The 21726-nt window shown below is 43.9% G+C and overlaps 1 protein-coding gene across 3 annotated transcripts in view; it reads left to right on the top strand.

Annotated features, from left to right (window-relative positions):
• The first annotated feature begins 230 nt into the window (after positions 1-230).
• Positions 231-21726, top strand: part of OSBPL3 (oxysterol binding protein like 3) — a 130367-nt gene continuing 108871 nt past the window's right edge. Inside the window, exon 1 of one of the 3 annotated variants that reach the window (XM_039524730.1) lies at positions 231-420. The gene's annotated coding sequence lies outside the window, so the exon portion shown is untranslated. Of the gene's footprint in view, positions 421-1174; positions 1639-21726 lie in introns of those variants that run through there. The other 2 variants (XM_039524729.1, XM_039524731.1) reach the window with 2 other exon arrangements.

Below are 21726 nucleotides of genomic sequence, written 5' to 3'. Positions count from 1 at the left end.
TGGATTTGTTCTTAATTGAGTCTAATGCCTTTTAGGGAGAGTCATACAACTCGGATTTCAGAGCCATACAGCTCAGATTCCTTGTTGCCCCAGCAGTTCTGAATCTGTAAGTTGACGGAGCAGATCTTAACCTTAGCATCCAACATGATGATGGAATATTTATGGCCTGTCACTAACGACGCCAAGTATTTAATGCGATGACTAGAAAAATGCAATCTGCAAACAACTCCTCCTCCTCCCGAGCAGCCAGTAGCGGCAGCCGCCCCAGCGTAGGAGGGACTGGCTAAGGCTGTCCTTTGTTAGTGCATCGAGCGAAGGAAACCACAGCATGGGCAAGGACGGGCAGACAGAAGTTAGCTCTATGCCTGAAACAGTTTAACAGGGGCTGGGGACCATTCCTCCCTCCTTTTAAGAATTAAGGTATAATCTTGACTCCTTCCCCTACGTTGCTCTGCTTTTCTATCTCGGCATTGTACTTGGTGTGCGCAGTAAGGCGGGGGTGCGATCCTTGCACGTGTGAACGGACATGGGTAGTTCAGCGCACGGACCTTCCTGGTGTAGTTTGAACGTTCCAGGGCGTGTTTGTAAATGGAGCTGCCTGGCAGCGTCTGGACAGCCGGGTCCTGTCTGCAGCTGCTCCGTGGGTGGGAGCGGAGCCCTGACAGCTCGCGTGACACTTCTTGTAAGCGCCCTCCGGGAAGAGCCCCGTCTCCGCGCGTGCACCGCCTGCTGGGGGCGCGGGTGCTGCACGGGAGGAAGGGCACCACACCCGTGCCAGTGGTGCTCAGCTCCGCCTGTTACCCCATAGGCAGCAGGCGTGTTCCAGCCAGTTGTGGAAACCCCCGTCTCTTGGCTCCCACAAAGGTGCAACAGAGCGAGTTCCAAATCAATTTGGTCCATTGAAATCCAGGCTCTGCAGCCTTCAGCGCCCGCTGCTAGGGGCCCCAGAGCCAGCCAGCTGGGTGCTGAGCACCGTAGGTGCTGGAATGAGGGGTGCTACCACGCCCCTGGCCTGAAGAGGTTTCTATTCTATACAGTTTGGTTCAATGGCTCTCAGCAGCCCCAGTGTATAAACTGATCAGCACCTGGCTCTGCTGTGCTGCCGGTGGAGCTGACCCACCCCGCCCTTATTTCTACTGTAACGCGCCAGCTGCTCAGAGAGAGGCTGGAGACCCGGTCCTCCAGCTGCCCGCCTGAGTGACAGCTCCCCACGCTGCTGGCAGCAGGGGATTGCCCGCCCGCACCCCGTCCTCTCTCTCCACCTGTCCGAGAGGCGCCTCTCGCTGACATCATGGAAACACCCGCCCTCCTCAGACCGGCCGGGAAGGCGGGGGCTAGCGCCTGCTTTGCTTAGCCCAGAGTAGAGTTTCTCTTTGGTCAGTCCAGCTGTCAATCAAGGAGATGAAGCCCGCCCGCTCTGGAACCTCCCTTGGAGTCGAGAGACCCGAAGAGCCGGTCCCTCTACTCCCCGCTCCAGCAGGCACCCAGGTGGAGCCGCCAAGTTTATGATTCTGGTTGCTATCCCCCACCCACCTCCTTTTTTGCTGGCGCCTGTAGCGGCCGTTTGGGGAGAAGGGCTGAGCTGCTTGTATCTGCCCAGGGCGTCGCTGCTGCTGCCGCCTGCGGGCAAGCGCTCAGGTAGGTGCCCGACTCCCACCTAGCTGTGACCCTGCGGCAGGTCAGGCACCCGGCTGGGGTTTGGCACCCCCGGCCCCTGCCTGCCTGCCCGTGGGGCTCGGCGCCCTGGGAATGAAGGGACCTTGTTCCCCTCCCCAGCCGGTTGGTGGGTGCATTGCTGCCCCTGGGGGGGTCTTCCTGGGGTGGGGGCTTGTTGCATCTTCCCCCGGGGATGCGAACCGGGGGGCTTCCAAGGGGCTTGGGATGCTGCTGCTGCTAACTCCCGAGGAGCACAACGTGCGGGGGATCAGTCGTACGGTACAGGTAAGTGGGTCTGGTTAGATTTCCCTCTTGCTCCGTGCCCTACTTTGCCCTCAAGCTGAGGCGCTCACTTGGCTTATTGGGAAAAGAGGAGCTGTGCCTTCTGAGGTGTCCCCTACCAGCCCATTGCGAAATTGAAGAGGCACCAAGAAAACTTTGTAACAACAAAGTGGCTTTTAAAAACACACACACACACTTTTCAGTGTGAGGCCGTTGGGAATTAAGGTTAGCTGGAGACTTGGGAGAAAATAACTGGCCTGGGGGTGAGCTACTTATGCTCAGCCTTCATGTCGCTGCATTGTGAGACCTATCCGCTTTCCTGTAAGTTTCAGTGCAAATGTCTGAATAAGGTTTAGATACTGTTCCCTCTTGTGAAATACAGACAATAGGGTAGAATAGTTCCTTTCTTCCTCTAATGTACAGGGAATCTTGACTTGTACTATAAACAAAACACATTACCATGTCAGTCTATGTATATTCTGTCCCCTCTACTAAAGTGTTTTAAAAAGAAATAGGATTTATGTATCAGTTTAGTCATCTCTTGAAATCCATTGAGATCCTTAAATGTGCTGTTACAGTACAGAGTATTTATTTTGTTTTGATTACACAATTTAAAAAAAAAGTGACCTGCTTTGAATTGTGCACCATTCAAGATTTTCATTATTTGGTGGATTCATGGTGTTTTCTTTGGCATTGAAATAGACCTAATTCTAGATTAATTGATATACAGTATTAAGCATCTGTTTCTAAAACATAATCCTGTATCAATTACTAAGTCTTCAGGGTTGAGAGGTGAATTCCCTGGGAGTCATTCAGCAGGGAGCCACTGCAGATTTTCCATCTTGCTGTGTGCTTTGGAAAATATAACTGGAAGCCAGCTGGCTGCTAAATGTAACTTCAGAGATCTTGAGGATATTTGCAAGTACCTCACTCTCAGCTAATTCTGTGATTCTCTTTAGTAATATAAAACAAGGTTGACATGATTTCTCTTCTCTCCTGTCCACCTCTAAAGAAAATAGATTAATTAAATCCAATCACTTCAGTACAATTTCCAAGCCAGTGTAATTTCCATCAGGACTGAGTCCAAATTAGTAAATGAGCATTTAAGTATTCTACTGCATGAAATCCATCTGGTGCTCTCACTTGCTGATTTCCAGTAGTTTAATATTGTGCACCATTTGGAATGGGTATAAGAGAGGCTATTTAACTACATCCATCTCTTCCTTGGGAGGTCATGTGTCTGGCTTCCTTGTTTTCCCACCATTCCCTTAATGATTGTGAGTGCTGTTCAGCCTCGGCTTTCTTGAGATGAAGGGATGTGGGGGGGCTGTTTATATTTGTTTCATCTTTTCATTGATTAACCACAGATTTTATAATGTAATTTTGACGCTACTGAATTTCAGAAGAGTATGTAGGTGTGATTCAGTATTTAAAGTATAAGAAATACTCAGGCAAACAGGAAACCACAATTCTAATTTCCATGAGCTTTAATGTAATTATTAGGACCATCTCCTGGTTGAAAAATGTAACAATCATTAACAAATACACTTTAATTTTTTTTAAAGTTCTTACTAGAATAGGAAATAAATTAATGTAGTTCTTGTTAAATGAATTGGTTGGTGAAATCTAATTACAGAACATTCAACCAAGTAGCAAGGGTAAACTCCACAAGCCCTATCACAGCCTCACCATGGAGTCAGACAGGCCCCTGGGGCAATTCAGTCTATCTTGCCACTCAGGCAAGCCTGCCTGTGTCCTAGCTGATCCCTTGCACCAAAAATCACAACAATATTCCGGTTACTCTGAGTCCCAAAGGATGAGTCACTTACCCCAGGTCAGTTGCGCACTCAGATCTCACACCAAAGACAACTCTTGTAGCCAATCCTGTAATTAACTAAAGATTTATTAACTGAGAAAAGAAATGAGTGCTTTACAAGGTTAAAGCAGGTGACATACACACACAAATAAGTTACAATCTTAGATTCCAAAAGATAATAGAAACTTCTTTAATAATCAAACTCCATATGTCCTCTAGCACTAAACTGGGGAAGGTGGGGGTGGTTCTTATGCTTAGTAATTCTTGCCCCTTTAGGATATGTCTACACTGCAATTAGACACCTGTGACTGGCCTGTGCCAGCTGACTTGGGCTGTTTGTTTATGATGTAGACATTTGGGCTTGCTGGAGCCCAGGCTGTGGGACCTTGCAAGGTGGGAGGGTCCCAGAGCTCAGGCTGCAGCCCAAGCCTGCATATCTACACTGTAATTAAACAGCCCCTTAGTCTGAGTCAGATGGCATGAGACAGCTGCAGGTGTCTAACTGCAGTGTAGACAAAAAGAACCCAGTTTCTCCTTGTCAGAGATTTTTATCCATTTCTCCCCATAGTCCAAGCTGATGTGATGAGTTCATGAACAGGTCTCTTCCTGAGGGGCTGAAGAATGCAATTAACAAAGTCTTTGTTCTTTGACCCTCACATTGGCTCACTTGGTTTCAAAGGCCTTCTTGTTGGCCAGGGTCTAAAGTCTTCTGGAGGAAGCCAGCATTTGCATTAGAGAAGGCTTCTCTCCTGTTTGAGTTCCACAGTTACTGAGGTTTACAATGCAAACACTCAATATAACCTTATACCATGGGCTACCAAGGTTATAAGTGAGATCAATAATGCGGTGTCCTATAACACTAAACATATTCTTATCAACTTAACATCAATTCTAACAATGCTAATATGCTGATAAGCCAGACTAGTTTCTAGCTATGCATTTGTCAGTGTTCAGTGAGGCCTGGGGGCCTTGGCATGAGCTGGCACCGGGTCTGCCAATGTCACACATTACTCCACAGGGAAGGTGGGCATACTCATGGTATAAACTATGACTTAGTGGTGCATGTCCATGCTAGGAGCTGGTGCAGAATCAGGGAAGTCACAGCTGAGAATTATGAGCTTACTTACCAAAGACAGGAAACACTGGTGAGACTTCTGGTGGGGTTTATTTAGTACAATGATTAACATAGTTTTGTGGTGCACTTTGCAAATGCAAACACTATATATAAATGCTAGGTATTTGATATTTGTCATCTCACTAGAGCTTGAGTAGCTAAAAGCACATGAGTTGAAACATTTTATTCTGCATTGGGCCTCCCCTGCATACATTTGCTGTATTATATGTACTTTTGTTGCATACTATCTAGAGAACAGATGAAAGGTTGCATTATTCTGGTACGCTTAGGTTTCATGGATTCTAATGGTGGTAAATGAGTTCTCAGTTGCTACAGTGTTGTTAGCAGTTTATATATTAATTAGTGTTTGAGTATCAAGGTTTCTGTTGGTTTGTTAACCTTTTAGCTAAATTTCAGCTTGCTGTGGTGTTCAGTTCAAAGGAATGCTATGAAGAATATGGCTGCAGTAGGTTATACAATTATGACTAGCTTTTCTCTTAAAGAGGCTTCTTTACTTCACCTGGGGCCACTGAAGCCAGTGGAAACTTTTGCCATGGTTTCAATGGCATTAGGATCTGATGTTAGTGAACATGTTAGTGCTAAAGGCCTGGAAACACTGCAGTATAGTCATATGTAGAATTAGTGTTTTGCTGTATGGACTGTTAGCGTAAAGGGCCTTATAATTAGATCCTATTTTCTATTCATAAACCTTCTTTATTCAGGGCTTTAGGGAAGGTGGCCCGTCATGTGATTAATGCAGAATTAGATTGTATAAAACAGTAGCACATATTCTGTTGTGCAGAGACCCAGAATCCATGCCTGTATCACAGATTGTGCTCTGTAATATAAGCGTTCATTTTTTAAAATATTGTTGCAAAGAACTTTTTTTAATTTATCACATTTTGTTCATGCTTTAATTTGTCATCTTCTGTAATTTGCAGATAGCATGAAATGGTAGCTCAGAAATGTGAAATGCTCGATGCATTTCAAAGCGGTGTTAACTCTGAAACCTAAAGAGGACAAATTGAATGTCACTTAACTATTTCAATGTTGATCATTTTAGTTTCCTATTAATGTACTTATCCCAGAATTCCATGCTGCTTCTCATGCTTTCTCAGGTACCAAGAACTCAAGCTGTCTCCTATGCACCTGCCAAAAGCTTCAGCTCTCCCTGACAGATTCTAGGATGCAGTTGTATGTTGTGCAATATATTTTTGTGATTGTGGAAAATTAAAGATTTGGCGATAGCTTGTAAAATATGTTAAATGTAATATAAAAATAACTTGGGGCTACAGTACTAATTGTTTCATATGTAAGTCAACAAAATACTTAGCTGCTTTTTAATATAAATGAAACTACAAAAGTTCCAATCTGTTGACCAGAGTGGCACAGAATCTAGGGCCAGTGTGATATGGAGTTCACAGGACCTTGACCACAGAGAACAATCCTGCATTGACAAAGAAATGAGGTCTCTTCCATATCTAGCTTCAGTGAGTCTGTAACTTGGCATTGGAACTGATTTTGTCTCTTACAAAATGTTACCAGACCAAAACTTAGCTGGTTTGGCACTTTCAGTCAGTTACATATACAACTGGCTGAAAGTGTGTGGGTATATAATCAACCCCTACTGGTATTTGGAAGGGGTACATTCTTCAGGTTGTATGGATTTAGACTTGTGTAGCTAATCATTTGTGAAGGAGGCATTTAAATCCCAACACACCACAGAGGTACTTGGAAGTAAAGAGGAAGCTAAAATAATGAAACAATAGCTTCTCTGGGAGTGGAGGAAGGGTGTGTGTGTGTTTAATATAGAAATAACCTGAGAGAATTTGGTTAAATTAACCTTGAGCACCTAGACTGACATACAGATCAACACAAGTAAAAGAACCTGGATATTATGGTGATGTGTGCTATAAATATCTGGACAGAACAGAAAATATGTTTCTTACTGTTGGCCTGATCCTGAGAGAGGCTGCATTTTCTTAACTCCTACTCATTCGGCTTCAGTTCTTAGTCGGTTATTCTTGCAGAGTTCTTGAAGCTGCTCATCTCTCTCTCTCTCTCATTTATTTAATTTATATACATAAATAAAGTCTCTTGTGATGTACTTAAGATTGAGACATGAGTCAATGCTACACTTCTTGCAACTTCCGAGTGTTACCACAATACTAATAATGAAAGTAAAGAGCTAGTGACTTGATCCAATTTTAGTATTGCAGGTACTGTACTGTGCAAGCTTTACTGTGCAATTCTGCTAATGTTCTTCAGTCCTTAGCTACAAAACCCCTACTACGCAATCCTATGTAATTTCTAAAGAAATTCATATTCCCATCAAATCTTGTATATCTGTGGTGTGGACAGATGGAAACTAGAATATGTTTGGAAGCTAACTTTCATTGAGATCTAAGGTATCACTTGAAATAGAGTAGCTAGCCCTATTGTGAATTTCTGGATTTCAAAGTAAATATCATGTTCACTCATTTCATTATTGTCTCAAGATCCTTGTGCTTTCAAGAATGGCTCAACAGTAGCATTTGTTAGACATAGGAAGGAATGCATGATGATGATTAAAAGGCAAAAAAGTCACATGTAGTATCAGTTTAAACTGAATCTCTCTCTCTCTCTCTCTCCCCCTCCCCCCAGATGTTGCTTTGGGCACAAACAAGGTTCTGCTGTCCCTGTCTATCCTGGGCAGATCTTTGCATGTCCTCTGCGTTAAGTCCCATATGTTTTCCCTCTCCGAATACAGTTTTCAGTCAGATCCTTTTCTGTGTTCCTCTAGCTGCCCAATGGCATGCCTGTCATGGCAGACACTGGCTTAATTCTTAACATATCCCAGATTTTTCCATCTTTTTTTTTTTGTGGATAACTTTAGAGAGAAGGTTTGTTGAACTCTCTGAATCTCAGCATTTGTTATACATTTAACTCCATGTAATACGTAGCATTTTTCTAAGATATTTGCTTTTGAAGGTATTTAGACAACAGTCTTTACTTTCAGGAGATTTCCAGTTTTCACATCCATGTGTTAAGATGGAAATAACATTTGAGTTGAGAGTTCTAGTTTAATCTTTAAGCTGTAGATTTTTGGTCACCAAATCTTGTTTCAGCTGGTGAACGCTGCTGCTGCTGCCTTGCCAATTTGTGATACTGTTCCCTTGTGAGGGTGGCCAGTTGTCTCTATATTAGGGGCTTTGTCTTATATAGGCAACAATTACCCCCTTCCCAATTTTTTACATTTGCTATCTGGTCACCCTAGTCTTTGTTGACATCCTATTAGCTTGTCCATTACTGCCCAGGTGTGTGAATGGATTTGCCTCTTGTATTCCTTTGTCTTCTGACATAATGTTTGAGTAGTGAGTTGCTGAGTTTCTTATTAGATTTCTTTTAGCATAACTGATCATCTGATCATTAACCCTGTCTTTCTCCTTTTCTTTTGCAGTGGTGGACTATCTTTGGGTCTCTTCATGCATGTTCACTAAGCTCTCACTTATAAGACCTACATAATCAGTAAAATCTAGATCTTCTAGTGGGCTGTTGAGCTATTCAAAGACTGTTGCATCTGTCTACGCTTTTTGCAAAATCAGTGAAGTATGATTTTTGCTATTGACAGTAGAGGTGAGAGAGAGCATCTCTGATACCAGTGTTTATTTTGAACCATTCGCTCAATTTTGTTTATCAACATGTCACATGCTCTTATAAGGCCTGGATAGTGGTGTTGGGTTTTGTTGACATACCGTAACACTGCAAGATGTTGCAGAGGGAATCCTGATGGAGGCTGTGGAACGTTCTCCTTTAATCTATGAAGTTGGTGTCATTTTTGCCATTCAATGCCCTCTTCAATGATTGTTCTTAGGGTGAAAATCTGGTCAACACATGATCTTCTAGGTTGAAATCCAGCCTGATCATCCCTTAGCTTTGTCTCACCTACTTGCTATTCTGCTTATGATACTCCAGAAATGTTACCTGTCACCCGAAAGGACTGTTATGCTTTGCCAGTTGTTGCAATTGCATAGATCACCTTTCTTTGGTGATTTATTATAATGCAGTTTTCCCATTGTTCTGGAGCTTTTCCTCATCCCAATTTCTATAAATGTGGCGGTGGTCTGACCTCAATCTGTTCTGTCACTTCAAAAAAAAAATTAAAATTACCTTTTTCTTTTCCTTTTTTTTTTTTGCGTCTATTTGTTTAATTGCTGGTAGAGTTGTGTTAAGTTCCAGGATGTTATAGCTAGTTATATGCTTTCCATCATGCGAGCCCTACCACAAACCCCACACAAAGCACACCCACACTGTCGCTTCTCACTTGACGTACGTTTGTACACGTTTCTGCTCAAACAATAGAGGCACCCATATGCAAACACAGACTCTCTAACATCATGTCAGCCACAAGTGTAGCCACGTGTATGCATGAGACTCCACTCATCTGTGCTTGTGCACACATCCCATGTGTCATTCCCATGAAGTGGGAACCTTTGTGAGTTTCCTTTCCCTCTGTCTTCTCTTCCCTGTTAGCTTCCTGAATGAAACGTCCTGTGAGCCATTATGTTGCAAAGGGTTGAGAATAGCAAGGAAAGCAGGAGACTCATATCTTACTACAAAAAAGCTGCTTTAATAATCAAAGCTTTTTTAAAGTGCTGTGTATTTTATCTTCTGCTTCCCCATCACTTGTCTGTTGCACAGATGGGACTAGATTCTCATTTACCCCAAAGCCCTTTTACACTGTTTTGGCAGTGTAAAGAAGCCATAGAGTGAATGTAAATGTATTTTTTTTCTACCAGGGCCTTCCTGTAAATGTGAATCAGGCCCCTGAGACTATTCTTCCCAGAAAGATGGAAGGATTTTATTGTAGGTGGCTGGCTGGCTGAGTTCCTCCTTGAAATGACTTATTTTTAGTGCTACTGAGATTTTATTGTGTTACAAGGCTTGAGGCATCCTTATACGTAATTAGTATTTCAATCTAAATAAATATAGGAGCTGGACTGCACAGGGAGGAAGAAACCAGAGTGCATGCCCTGGGTACAGCTGTAGATAGTGGCAGGGTAGCGGGTGGTGTTTGCCTGAAACCAGATGTTGATCCTTGTAGAAAACTGTGAAGTGGGTTTTGCTGGCTTACTGCTGCAGGTCCCTTATTACCCTACTTAGATATCCGAGAGGTAGATGTGACTCTCTAAGGCCTGGTCTACACTGGGGGGGGGGTCGAACTAAGGTACACAACTTCAGCTACGCGAATAGCATAGCTGAAGTCGAACTACCTTAGTTTGAACTACTTACCCGTCCTCACGGCGCGGGATTGACGTCCGCGGCTCCCCCGTCGACTCCGCCACCACCGTTCGCGGGTGGAGTTCCGGAGTCGATGGGAGTGCGTTCAGAGTTCAATATATCGCGTCTAGATGAGACGCGATATATCGAACTCCGAGAAGTCGATTGCTACCCGCCAATCCGGGCGGGTAGTATGGACGTACCCTAAGGGAAGGGTAGATCAAGCTGTGGGCAGACCAGACCTACTAGAGAACACTAGGAACGTCCAAGTCTGAGAAGAAAATTTTGAGCTGAAAGTTACTTGTTGATTTCTTGATTGATAAGGCCAAGCTCCAGGAAGGAGATGAGTTTGGATTTTACATAGTGTAAGGGCTGTGCTCTTATGGCAGGTTGTGAAGGGTTCCTGCCTTCAGGAAACTGTTCTAGAAGCTCAAAAAAGCAACATAATTTACCCTTGCTATGATCCATTGGCAAGTCAGGAATACTGTTGGTAAATGGTATCCGAGGCCAGGACAGATAAATCAATAATTAACATGGACACCTCCTCTTCTGCCAGCCCTAAAAGGAGATCACCAACCAACCAAACCAGTGCAATTTCAGTACCACATCTAGCTGAAACCGGATTTTGACGGAGTTTTACCGAGTCTGGTTGAGTTTAGAGACTTGGGAACTCAAGATATGGAGACTGGAGCTGCTTTGCCACAACATTCTCAATCTTACCTATAAACCGAAGGTTTGAAATAGTGCAACAGTTAGAGAACTGTTCAGCATCAAGTGATGGCTTCTTGAACCAGGGTATACCAATGCTTCCAGACAGGAAGCAGGGAAGGCACTGTGGTGCTGACAATCTACTCCACTTTCGCTGGTGGCGCACTGACTGTACTCACAGATAGCTGTTTGAAGTTCCTCTGGTACCACCAGAGCTGTTGAAATTCCAAACCCACGCATTTGTCCTCACCAGACACAGATGTGCAGCCTCAGAGCTCTGCTACAGCTCTACCCTCTCCCCACCCCCAATCAGACCAATTTATCTTGTCTGCAAAGTATTATTTTTTATTTATTTTTAAAGAAAAATATTCCTCATTACAATAACCTCCATAAATCACTGAGCACAAACACTCACATGTCAGACTCCCACTGGCAATGTGAGGGTAAAGAACACCATAAGTGGGAGGGAAAGCATAGGGACAGGGGAGGGAACTATAATTTTGCACAAGTCACTATAGTACAGTATATCCCTGCACTAATTGATGACAAGTCTGTTTCAGTGGAATCGGCTTTATTTTTTTCAACCAAAAATATTTTATTGTAAGTTATGAGCTTGCACTACTGTAGTTCGAGCGTTTAATCTGATTTTTCTCTCTTTACAAATATACTGAGTAAACATAACTTAATTTCAGACTCCTAGATAAGGCGTTAGAATTTTACATGTGTGATATCTGTGCTGGTGTGTTCACGGCATTTCACAGCTAACATTTCTATATATTGTAACACTTTGAATGACAGCTTAAAGTCCTAAACTGAAATCTTGGCTCCGTTGAAGTCATTCATGTATGGCAAAACTCCCTTTGATTTTAGTGGTGCCAGGATTGCACCCTCGCATGAAACTTCTTGAAAATAAAAAAAATCTAGTAGCAGTCACTTTTCTTTTGCGGAATACAGTATGTTGATAAGGGAAATGTGTGAAACATTTCCCCCTGTACTAAATAACAATAACTTGTACACGCTGGCTGCCTGCTACCATGACTTCTGTATGTAACTCCTAGTGCACTGAAGAACACTTATTGATGATTTTCTCTTTTAAAAGATCAAATTTCAAGTATTAGGGCATCATTTAATGTTTTCTTCTGCATCAAAAAAATTTGTCAGTCAGGCTTTACAAAAGCTGCTTTCAGTCTGAGTTGATTAGCTTGATTAGCTGTAACTGGAAAGCAGTACAACTTCCTATTTAAGATCTAGCTGTGGGTTCAGCCATCTTTTTGTTTTCAATCATTCATTCATGCCCGTCACCCCAACCGGGGTATGGGCCGCCAACAACAGATCTCCATAGTCTTCTATCCTGGGCCATTCGCTCTAGCTGGTTCCAGGTATAGCCCATTTTTTTGCTATCAACCTGAAGGTCGCGTCGCCAGGTATTTCTTGGGCGGCCTCTTTTCCGCTTGCCTTGGGGGTTCCACTGCAGTGCCTGTCTGGTGATGTTGGTTGGCTGCTTGCGTAGTGTATGTCCTATCCAGCCCCACCTTCTCCTTCTAATTTCTTCCTCTGCTTTTTGTTTTCAAACAGCCTCATTAATGTTTCATTGCAGTTGAATTGTAAGGTATTGTTGATATCTTGATGTCATCATGAGTTGAATTTTCTCATCTTTGGAAGTATTATGACACTTGCCCGAGACAACAGGAACTCTCTCCACTGCAGAGCTACAAGAAGGATCAAGTGTGTCTGTGATGGAAGATGTTCTGTGAAGATTCTTAACTAATGATTCCACCTCACAGCCTTGGTAACTGTGATATAACATCACTACAATAATGGCCATTCATATTATGTTACCAACCATACCTTGAATTATTTATTTTCCTATGATTAGATTATAGGGGTAGCATAAAACAGTCTTTTGTTTAATACAGACAAATGTTTACCTTTTGGTACTCTCAAGCTGAACTATTAAACAGTAGTTTAATCTGAATAGCAATTCCATATGCATTATTCTCAACTCACTGCAGAATGGAATGCCTATTTCTTTAGGGCTTTGGCTGAAAGCTTTTCTACTTGTCTCTTGCATGTTGGCAAGGATATAATGCTGTTTTAGCGCAGTCTGTTATCTGCTGACCTTATCACTAAGGTTGAACTCTGAAGGGAATTTCTATCCTAGTGTCATTGCTCAACAGTGGCCAAACTTATTGTCTCATAGTTGGGCAAGTGGAAACGTCTCTGAACTGTAGGAGGGAACATGTGGGCATAGGTTGAGCACTATGCTGCTTCACTTGTGTGCCTACGTAACTAGAGACTAATTAGCTTCTGTATTTCTGGACTGATATTCCTGAAATGAGGGAGATGGGGAAGGCAGGAGCAAGGGAGCAAAATGGAATATTTTTAGAACTGTTGTCTTCTGTTAAAATGTACTTTTCATATTGCTTGACTGAGTGCCTTCTTTCCACTCCTCCACGGCTCTGCCTCCCTCTCTGCAAGCATTCATGTGTTCTGGGCTATCTAGATAACTGTATGGTTCTCTTTCCCACTATCTGGATGCCTCAGCTGCTCTTGCACATAACCCTTCCAGGAGCAACAACATGAAAATGACAATGGTGTGGTACTAGGGAGCACATTATAGACAACAGATACAAATCATGAGACAGGGATTAAAAAACTATGCTAGTGATGGAGGGGAAAATGAAGTATTTCTCTGATGCCAGTGCTAAAATTGCCCTAGGGTATACTAGTGGATATAAAGAAATGTGTATTACAATTAGGGCTTCTGATTTTTGGTTTTAACTGATAAAACACCCACTAAACAAACACACGCAAAATGAAATCAGTGTTTATCCAATAAACACTGGAAATGGTTACTTGTATCTAAGGGTTTGTCTACACGGAGTAGTACTGTGGACTACTGGAGTGTAATTTATTATTTTTTAAAGCACACTAACATGTGCATTGATTGGTCCATGGAGACCCTGCTGGTGTGCACTAAAGGTTCATTAGTGCACTTGAATATAGTGTGCTTTAATGTACTATTGTTTCAAACAGCACTAGAGAACCTTGCAACAAGATTACACATTCCAATATGCACTACTGTAATGTGTATATAATATACATAAATCATTACAGTGTATTCAATGAGCTCCGAAAGCCCCCAATTCTTTTACATCTACATAAAACTCAAAAATCATTAATTTCATTTTTCAGGGTTTATCTTTAATAACCCCCTCCCCCAAAAAACAAGCCCTAATTATAATATGGATGAGTTTAAAAAAAACTAATATGGAACTGTAAATAAAAATAACTTTAGGACAGAACAGCAGTTAGATTTGAGCCTTTACAATCTAAATTTATAAGACAGAAAATATCCAGTGACTGTATGGAAAGCATGTGACCAATGAATCAAGGGACATTGGGGTCATCCAACTGTATATTGTCAAGAGACATGGACTGTAAGGAGGTGCACAGAAGATAATATATGGATATGACCGTCTAGTGTATCGAACTGTTCCATTAAGGAGTCGTCGTCGTCTTCTTCCTCTTATTCACTCCCAGTGGAGCATAAGGTGTCAACCATTCTCCTCCATTCATTTCGTTCTTGAGCGAGGCAGCAAATTTCATCCCACTTCATTCCCATGCCTTTCATTTCCTCTTCAATGGTCCTTCGCCACGTCCCCAACGGTCTACCTCTCCTCCTTCTTCCTTGTGGTGTCCATCGTAGGGCAATATGAGGGTGTCTGTCAGCACCCATTCTCAACACATGCCCCAGCCATCTCCATCTTCGTTGTTTGGCTTCATCCACTATGTTGTTAATGCCCGTTAATTGGCTCACTTCAACATTGGTGATACGCTGCGGCCAGTGTATGTTAAGAATTCGCCTAAGACACCTTCCTTCAAAACCCCGAAGCCGACTTTCTATCTTCTTGTTGGTCCTCCATGTTTCCACCGCATAAAGCAACACAGAGCGGACGTTCAACCTGTAGATCTCCACCTTGGTTTTCATTTGCAAGATGGCTGACCTCCAAATGTTCTGAAGTCTATAGAATGCAGTTGCTGCAAGACGGATTCTGGTAGATACCTCCTTCTGAATATTACCATCAGCCGATATGTAACTACCAAGATATTTAAAATCGTTCACCTCCTCCAATTCTACGTCACATACTACTGTCGTCGTCGAGCTGGCTGTTTTTACTTTCATTGTTTTGCTCTTACCGGCGTGGATATTAAGTCCCACGCACCTTGCTGCTCTACCTACTCTATCAGTCTTCTCTTGGAGGTCCATCTGAGAGCTTGAAATCAGGGCGATGTCATCCGCAAAGTCACAATCTTCAATATGACCAGAGGGTCCCCATGCGATCCCTCTTGGCCTATCTTCGGTGGCTTTCCGCATCACCCAGTCTATAACCACAAGAAATAGGATGGGCGAAATAACACATCCTTGTCTAACTCCCGTTCTCACATGGAACCACTCGCTCCGCTGTCCTTCATGGCGAACACAACACTTATTATTGGCATACATATCTTTGAGGATGTTAATAACTTTCGGAGGGAATCCATATGTTTTTAGGATATTCCAGAGAGATGGATGGTGGACGCTATCAAATGCCTTCTCGAAATCAAGGTAGTTAATGAACAGTGGCGAGTTCCATTCAAGGGATTGTTCCATTATCATACGTAATACAAATATCTGATCAACGCATCCTCTTCCATTCCTAAATCCTGTTTGTTCTTCCCTCAGGACCTCTTCTACTGCTTGTCTTATTCTCTGTAACAAGACTCTGCAGAAAACCTTCCCGAGCACTGATAACAGGTTTATACCTCTCCAATTATCACACAAAGACAAATCACCCTTCTTTGGTAATTTCACAATGATACCTTTCTTCCTTGCTTCAGGTACTTTTCTCTTCTTCCCATGCCTTGTTGAATAGCTCCTCTAGAATCTCGGCACTCATATTCAGGTCGGCTTTTAGCACTTCTGCGGTTATTCTATCTTCGCCTGGTGCCCTATTTTCTTTTGTCTGTCTAATGGCCTCTTCTATCTCTCGCTCTGTGATAGGCCCTTGTTCTACCTCCATTTGAAAACTCGTTTCCTCTATTTCAACTACCTCTTCATGATTTGGTCTATTTAGAGTCTCTCTAAAATGCTCTGCCCATTGATTGATTAATTTGTTCTTTCTCTTCTATCAATATTCTCCCATCCTTTCCTCTAACCGCTGTTGACCTATTGCTGAACCCTCCTGTCAAAGTCCTCGTGATTCTATACACAGTTCTTGTGTCGCCCCGCACAGCTGCTGACTGTGCCTCTCTTGACAGACTGGTAATATAATCCCTTTTATCTTTTCGAACACTTTTCTTCACAGCCTTGTTTTTCTCCCTGTATTCTTCATTCGCAGCTTTCTGTTGTTCACCACTTCCAGTCAGCATACGTAATTTTGCTATCTTCCTCTCCTCAATGAGTTTGTATGTATGATCTGAAATCCATACTTTCCGCTCTCTTCTCTTATAGCCAAGCACTGTCTTGCTGGCCTCCACATATACCTTCTCAACATTGTCACAAATAGTGTTTATATTACCAGTTCACAAATCATTTAGAAGTTGAAACTTTTTTGAGAGCTCCAGTATGAACTGTGCCTTTACCGACGGTTCTTTCAACTTCCTTGAGTCGAAAATTTGTTGCCCATAAACTTTCTTCGTCTTTCTCAGTTTTATCTGAAGCTTACTCAATACAAGGTGATGATCGCCACCTACATCTGCACTTCTTGATACTCTGGTGTCCAACAATGACCCTCTCCACTTTCGATTGATTGCAATGTGATCAATTTGGTTCCTGGTTTTTCCATCTGGTGATATCCATGTCAACTTGTGTATTGTCTTGTGTTGGAAAATTGTTCCACCTATCACCAGTCCATTCTCAAGACATAAATCTACAAATCGTTGACCATTATCATTTCTCTCTCCAACTCCTTCCCACCCCATACATGCTTCATACCTGTCGTTATTGGAACCGACTTTAGCGTTGAAATCACCCATCAAAATCAGGATGTCGTGGCATGGGGTCTTAAGTATCTCTTCCTGAAGTCTGATATAGAACAAGTCTTTTTCCTCTTCCTCGGCTTGTTCAGTAGGTGCATAACATTGGATGATGGTGGTCTTCGCATATCTGGAGAAGAATCTCTCTCATTATTCTGGAGGTAACAGGACTCCATCCTAACAAACTCTTTCTCATCTGTTTGTCAACAAGGATGCCCACCCCTTCATGGTGATATCCATCTGTGCGTCCTGAATAAAAAATTCTCACCAGAGTCCAGTGTTAACATACCAGTGTCCGTCCACCTCATCTCACTGATCCCAAGGATGTTAATACCATATTTTCTCATTTCCTTTGTTACTAATGCTGTTCTCCCTGTTTCATACATTGTTCGACCATTCCATACCGCTATCTTTATTTGTTTTTTGGGTTTAACCAGAGACTCCATCGAAACAGGGACTTCCTTTCGGCTTTGATCCCTGTTTGTCATATTTGGCATCTCTGGCTGGCTACCCACGATTTTGTGAATTTCTGGAGATTTGATTGACGTTTCTGTGGCACTTGTTTTGTTGTTTTTTTACGTGGTGGGTTGCCAACCCAACGCACAACCCTCCTCCTTTCACATCTTGGGCTTGGGACCAAGCAACGGCGGAGTTCCATTAAGGAGTGGAAGAAAGGAATTCATGTGACTTCTAGAGCAGTGACGTAATGAGCATGGTGTAGCTATGACCATGCATGTGAACAGGGCTGTAGAATTAATTAGTTGATGATTTGGACCAAACAAGACACACATGTTGGGGGGGGGGGGGGGGAGGGAGAGAAATAACTGTACACCTAGTTAGAGGGACTCTTTTAATGTGTGTGTTTTCTGAACTACATGCAAGCTATTCAATTCAATGGTAAAAGTTTTCCTTAAAAATGACCTATACATTTTCCACAATGGTCTCAAAACATAGTAATAGGTGCTGCTGGGGCATTCAGCAGCTATTGCTACAATTTAGGAATTCTTGTAAGAATATTAAGAAAAGGAACTGGAAAGTGAACAACTTCTGGGATGTGTATGTATTATTGCTGGAAACATAAAGAAAAAATTGTGTGTTTTTGTTTGTTTTTGTTTTTCCCTCAGGAACAATTTTCTGAATAAGCTTAATATCAGTAGCCCCCAGCTACAGGAGGGTGGTTTTTAGGTTACTGGTGAAATTTAGGTTATTTTAACATTGTTAAAAAATGGGGGTGGTGGGGTTCTAGAAAGTCTTGGGAATCATCCAGATGCTTATCAAAGCCTATGGAGCTTGGACTTGTAAGATTCATATCCCACCCTCCGACTCAAACTTGGAGGAGGAAGATAAATCCTCTCTGGTGTGTTCACAGGCAGGACAGCAGATCAGTTTCTTCTTACCTGGTGGGGGTTCCTCATTTTTAGAGCCCTGGTGGGTACAAAATTTGTATCTGCAGCTGATCTGCAATCCGCAAATATGGTCCATGTGTAAGCGGGGGAATGGTCCTGCTATTGTGGGGAACTTTCCTGGTTTCTTCACTACCCCGGTGAAGTGGGCTAGCGAAAGGATCTGAGTCCTCGCTCCCACTTCCTTTACCCAGAGGCCTCCCTGCCCTTGAGGCCTCCCTTTCCACTCTCCTGTCTGGTAGAGTCCTCATAACTCCAACAAGGCTGGGCCCAGGATTCCTGGGGGGCTTGAGCCCCAACCCTGCTGTGGTCACCTAGGACAGGGGCTAGGCTGTCCCCACTCTGGGGTACTCTCTCTGCACTGGGCACTTCCCTGACCCACTGATAATTTCATACAGTTTAAAGCAAATAGTTTAATTAACAAGTTGTTTGTTTAACAATTTAAAAAAAGAATAAGGAAAAATGGGAAAGGTTAAAGGAAAACACATCACCCTGCTCTGTGTCAGGGAACATCACAAACAGTGTCTCTGGACATCAGGGCACTTCAGTCTGTTCCTTGTAGGTCCCAGGTCTCCTTCTCAGGCCCTGGCTGTGCTGCAGGGATGCTGCGAGTTGGACACTTGCAATGGTGGTGGCCACACACCTCTGGGCTTTGGGTGGTGGAACCCTTCTTCCCAGTGTCAGCTCCCCGTCGGGTTAAGATTCCCCTCCCAGTCTGGCCTGCAAGGACCCTTGGATGGAGGTGTCTTTCTCCACTGGGCCTTTGCCCAAGGTCCCCCCCCGGCTGGCCCCAATTGCCCACCACACCTGGCTCTGTGACTGCAGCTCTGCTTCCAGCACAGGATCTGCTCTCCCTGGGCTGTATCTCTGGCTCTGTGGCTGCAGCTCTGCTCCCAGCACAGGATCTGCTCTCTCCCTGGGCTGCTTCTGCGACTCTGCTCCCAACTCTGACCTGCTTTTCTGGCCCCTCTGGATCTGGCATGGCTCTGCTCCCCAGCTCAGCTTGGGCCCCTGTTTTCTCCTTAGCTCGGCCCCACTCTGTCTGACTTTAGCAGTTCCAGGACACATGGAGGATGGGGACACTCCCCCCCCCCGCGGCCTCCTGACTCCCTGATTAGCCTGCCCATCAGGCTGACCTGGAGCATTGGCCTCTCCCTATTGTTTCTGGGGACTATCAGTCTCAGGGTCCTGATTTCCCATTGACCCCTCCCCTTTTAGTGCTGGGAGCTAGCCAACCAAAACACCCCCACTGAATGTCAGTAAGGGGGCAACAGTTCCCTTACACATGGATAGATAGCAGATATCTGCAGTTTTGCAGGCCTCCACTCTTCTTTTACTCCTGCTGAGATCCACCTGTTTCCCTCCTCAGTGTGTACTCTTTCACCCCTACTCCCCAAAAGTCTGTCAATCTCGTTACCCACTGGGGTGGGAAGAGTCTAAAGCTCCCACTCTGGTACTAGATGTGGGAAGGATGTGAGGTGCTTGGGTTCTCATGCTCCTGTCTGACTCTTCTCCATCCACTCCTTACTTAGCTGCTCTGCTCATATCTGATTGGTCTCTGATAGCAGAGCATATAAGGCAGGGAGGAGAGTGGAAAGCCCTTGGGTCACACGCCTCATATCCACTCCTTAGCAGCATTATTGGTACATTGTTTAAGTCTATTTACTTATAATAGATCTTCAGTGTATTATTTTAAAATAAATACATTTAAATACATTGAAACGGCCACTCAGCCTTGGCTGGGACTGGTTTTAAAACAGGAATGGCTCCTGTGTACTGGGAGGGTCCCCTCTTGTGGTTGCTGTTTCCCAAGGGCTCTGCCGGTCCTGGAGCCAAGTCCTCCCTCCCAGGAGGCTCTTACCAGCTGCCCGAGCAGTCAAAAAAGGCTGGGAGCTGAGGAGCAGCCACAATCCTGGGCAGCAGCAGGAGACGGGGGAATGCTATGGCTGCCCGCTCTATGGCACCAGACAGAGCAGCAGCTGCCCTGCATTGCCCAGCTCTGGCTTCCTGCCTCCGACCTGGCCAGGGAGCAGGGTCTTGGGGATGGGGAGAGGAGGAGAGGGGTGGAGCTGCTCCCAGGACTGCCCTGCTCTGGGTAAGGCACTGCAGTTTGGGGTGGCAACGCTCCCCATGCCCTCCAATTCCACACATGGGCTCAAGGCTTCTGCCTCGGGGAGAGCACCAGGCCTGGGGGCCGACATGAGGCTACAGACCCCTTGATTGAGAACCACTGGTGTAGAAGAAGCCTAGAGAGCCCATGAACTATATACTGAGCCTTATTTTGTGGAATTGTTTAAATATTTTAAGTAAACTACTAGGTCACTGTCCTAGATGCTTGTAATAATTTCCTTATTCAGAGAGTAAATTGAGGTAACAAAGTCCAGCTAAACCAGTGGTTCTCAACCATGGGCTCTCAGAGGTCTTCCAGGGGGTACATCAGCTCCTCTAGATATTTGCCTAGTTTTACAACCAGCTACATAAAAAGCACTAGTGAAGTCAGTACAAACTAAAATTTCATGCAGATAATTACTTGTTTATAGTGCTCTATTATACTATACACTGAAATGTAAGTACAATATTTATATTCCAATTGATTTTATAATCATATGGTAAAATGAGAGAGGAAGCAATTCTTTGATAATGTGCTGTGACACTTCTGTATCTTTGTCTGATTTTGTAAGCAAGTAGTTTTTAAGTGAGGTGAAACTTGGGGATATGCAAGACAAATCAGACTCCTGACGGAGGTACTCCTGAAGGTAGTCTGGAAAGGTTGAGAGCCACTGACCTAAACAATTAGTAGCCTTTTATGCTCTAATGCAGAACTTTGCACAAGTTCTCAACGTGCATCCTTGGCTTCCTTCTTTTTAAAGGGAAATTAAAGAATAAACAACATTCCTCTGAATGTTTCGCCAGACCGGTCTGTGGGTGGGGGAAGGGCCAGGGCAGTGAACAGAGTAAGTTGTAGCATCTTGGATCCGTCTCTTCTTAATGCAAACATGCTGCTGTTACTGTGTGTAATGCAGCTGACAGTTCCTTGAAAGCCACCTTCCTTCCTTTGCTGCTCCCACAGTAGTCCCCAAGGTGGATGACCACAACCCTATGGCATTGGCAGAGCTGCACTCTTAAGCAACCCACAAATTCATGTTTTTTCTCTGCTCCCATGGCACTCAGCTAAAACTGTATGCAACTAAGCTTATGGAGCCCTCAATGAATGTCCACATCCACCTCGGGTAGCTTTCCGCCTTCTGTGAGTGGGGAACAAAGAGGGGAAGCCACAAAACAAGTTGGACTTATTTTTGCTCTTATCAAAGAGGTGGGTTGGTGAAACAGGAGAGAAAATAGGCAGTGGGGAGAAGTTGGTGACAACTGTGCTGCAGCATGCATGCATGAGAGGAAATAAAAGGGGTACCTATCTGTTGGTCACTAGGGGTCTTCTTAAGAAAAACATTGGATGCCGGTGCTTCTTGAAA

Source organism: Mauremys reevesii, linkage group 2 (assembly GCF_016161935.1).
Source record: "Mauremys reevesii isolate NIE-2019 linkage group 2, ASM1616193v1, whole genome shotgun sequence".
In the NCBI taxonomy this organism is placed as follows: Eukaryota; Metazoa; Chordata; order Testudines; family Geoemydidae; genus Mauremys; species Mauremys reevesii.
Note: the sequence above shows the minus strand (reverse complement) of the source record. Positions and strands in the feature narration are given on the sequence as shown.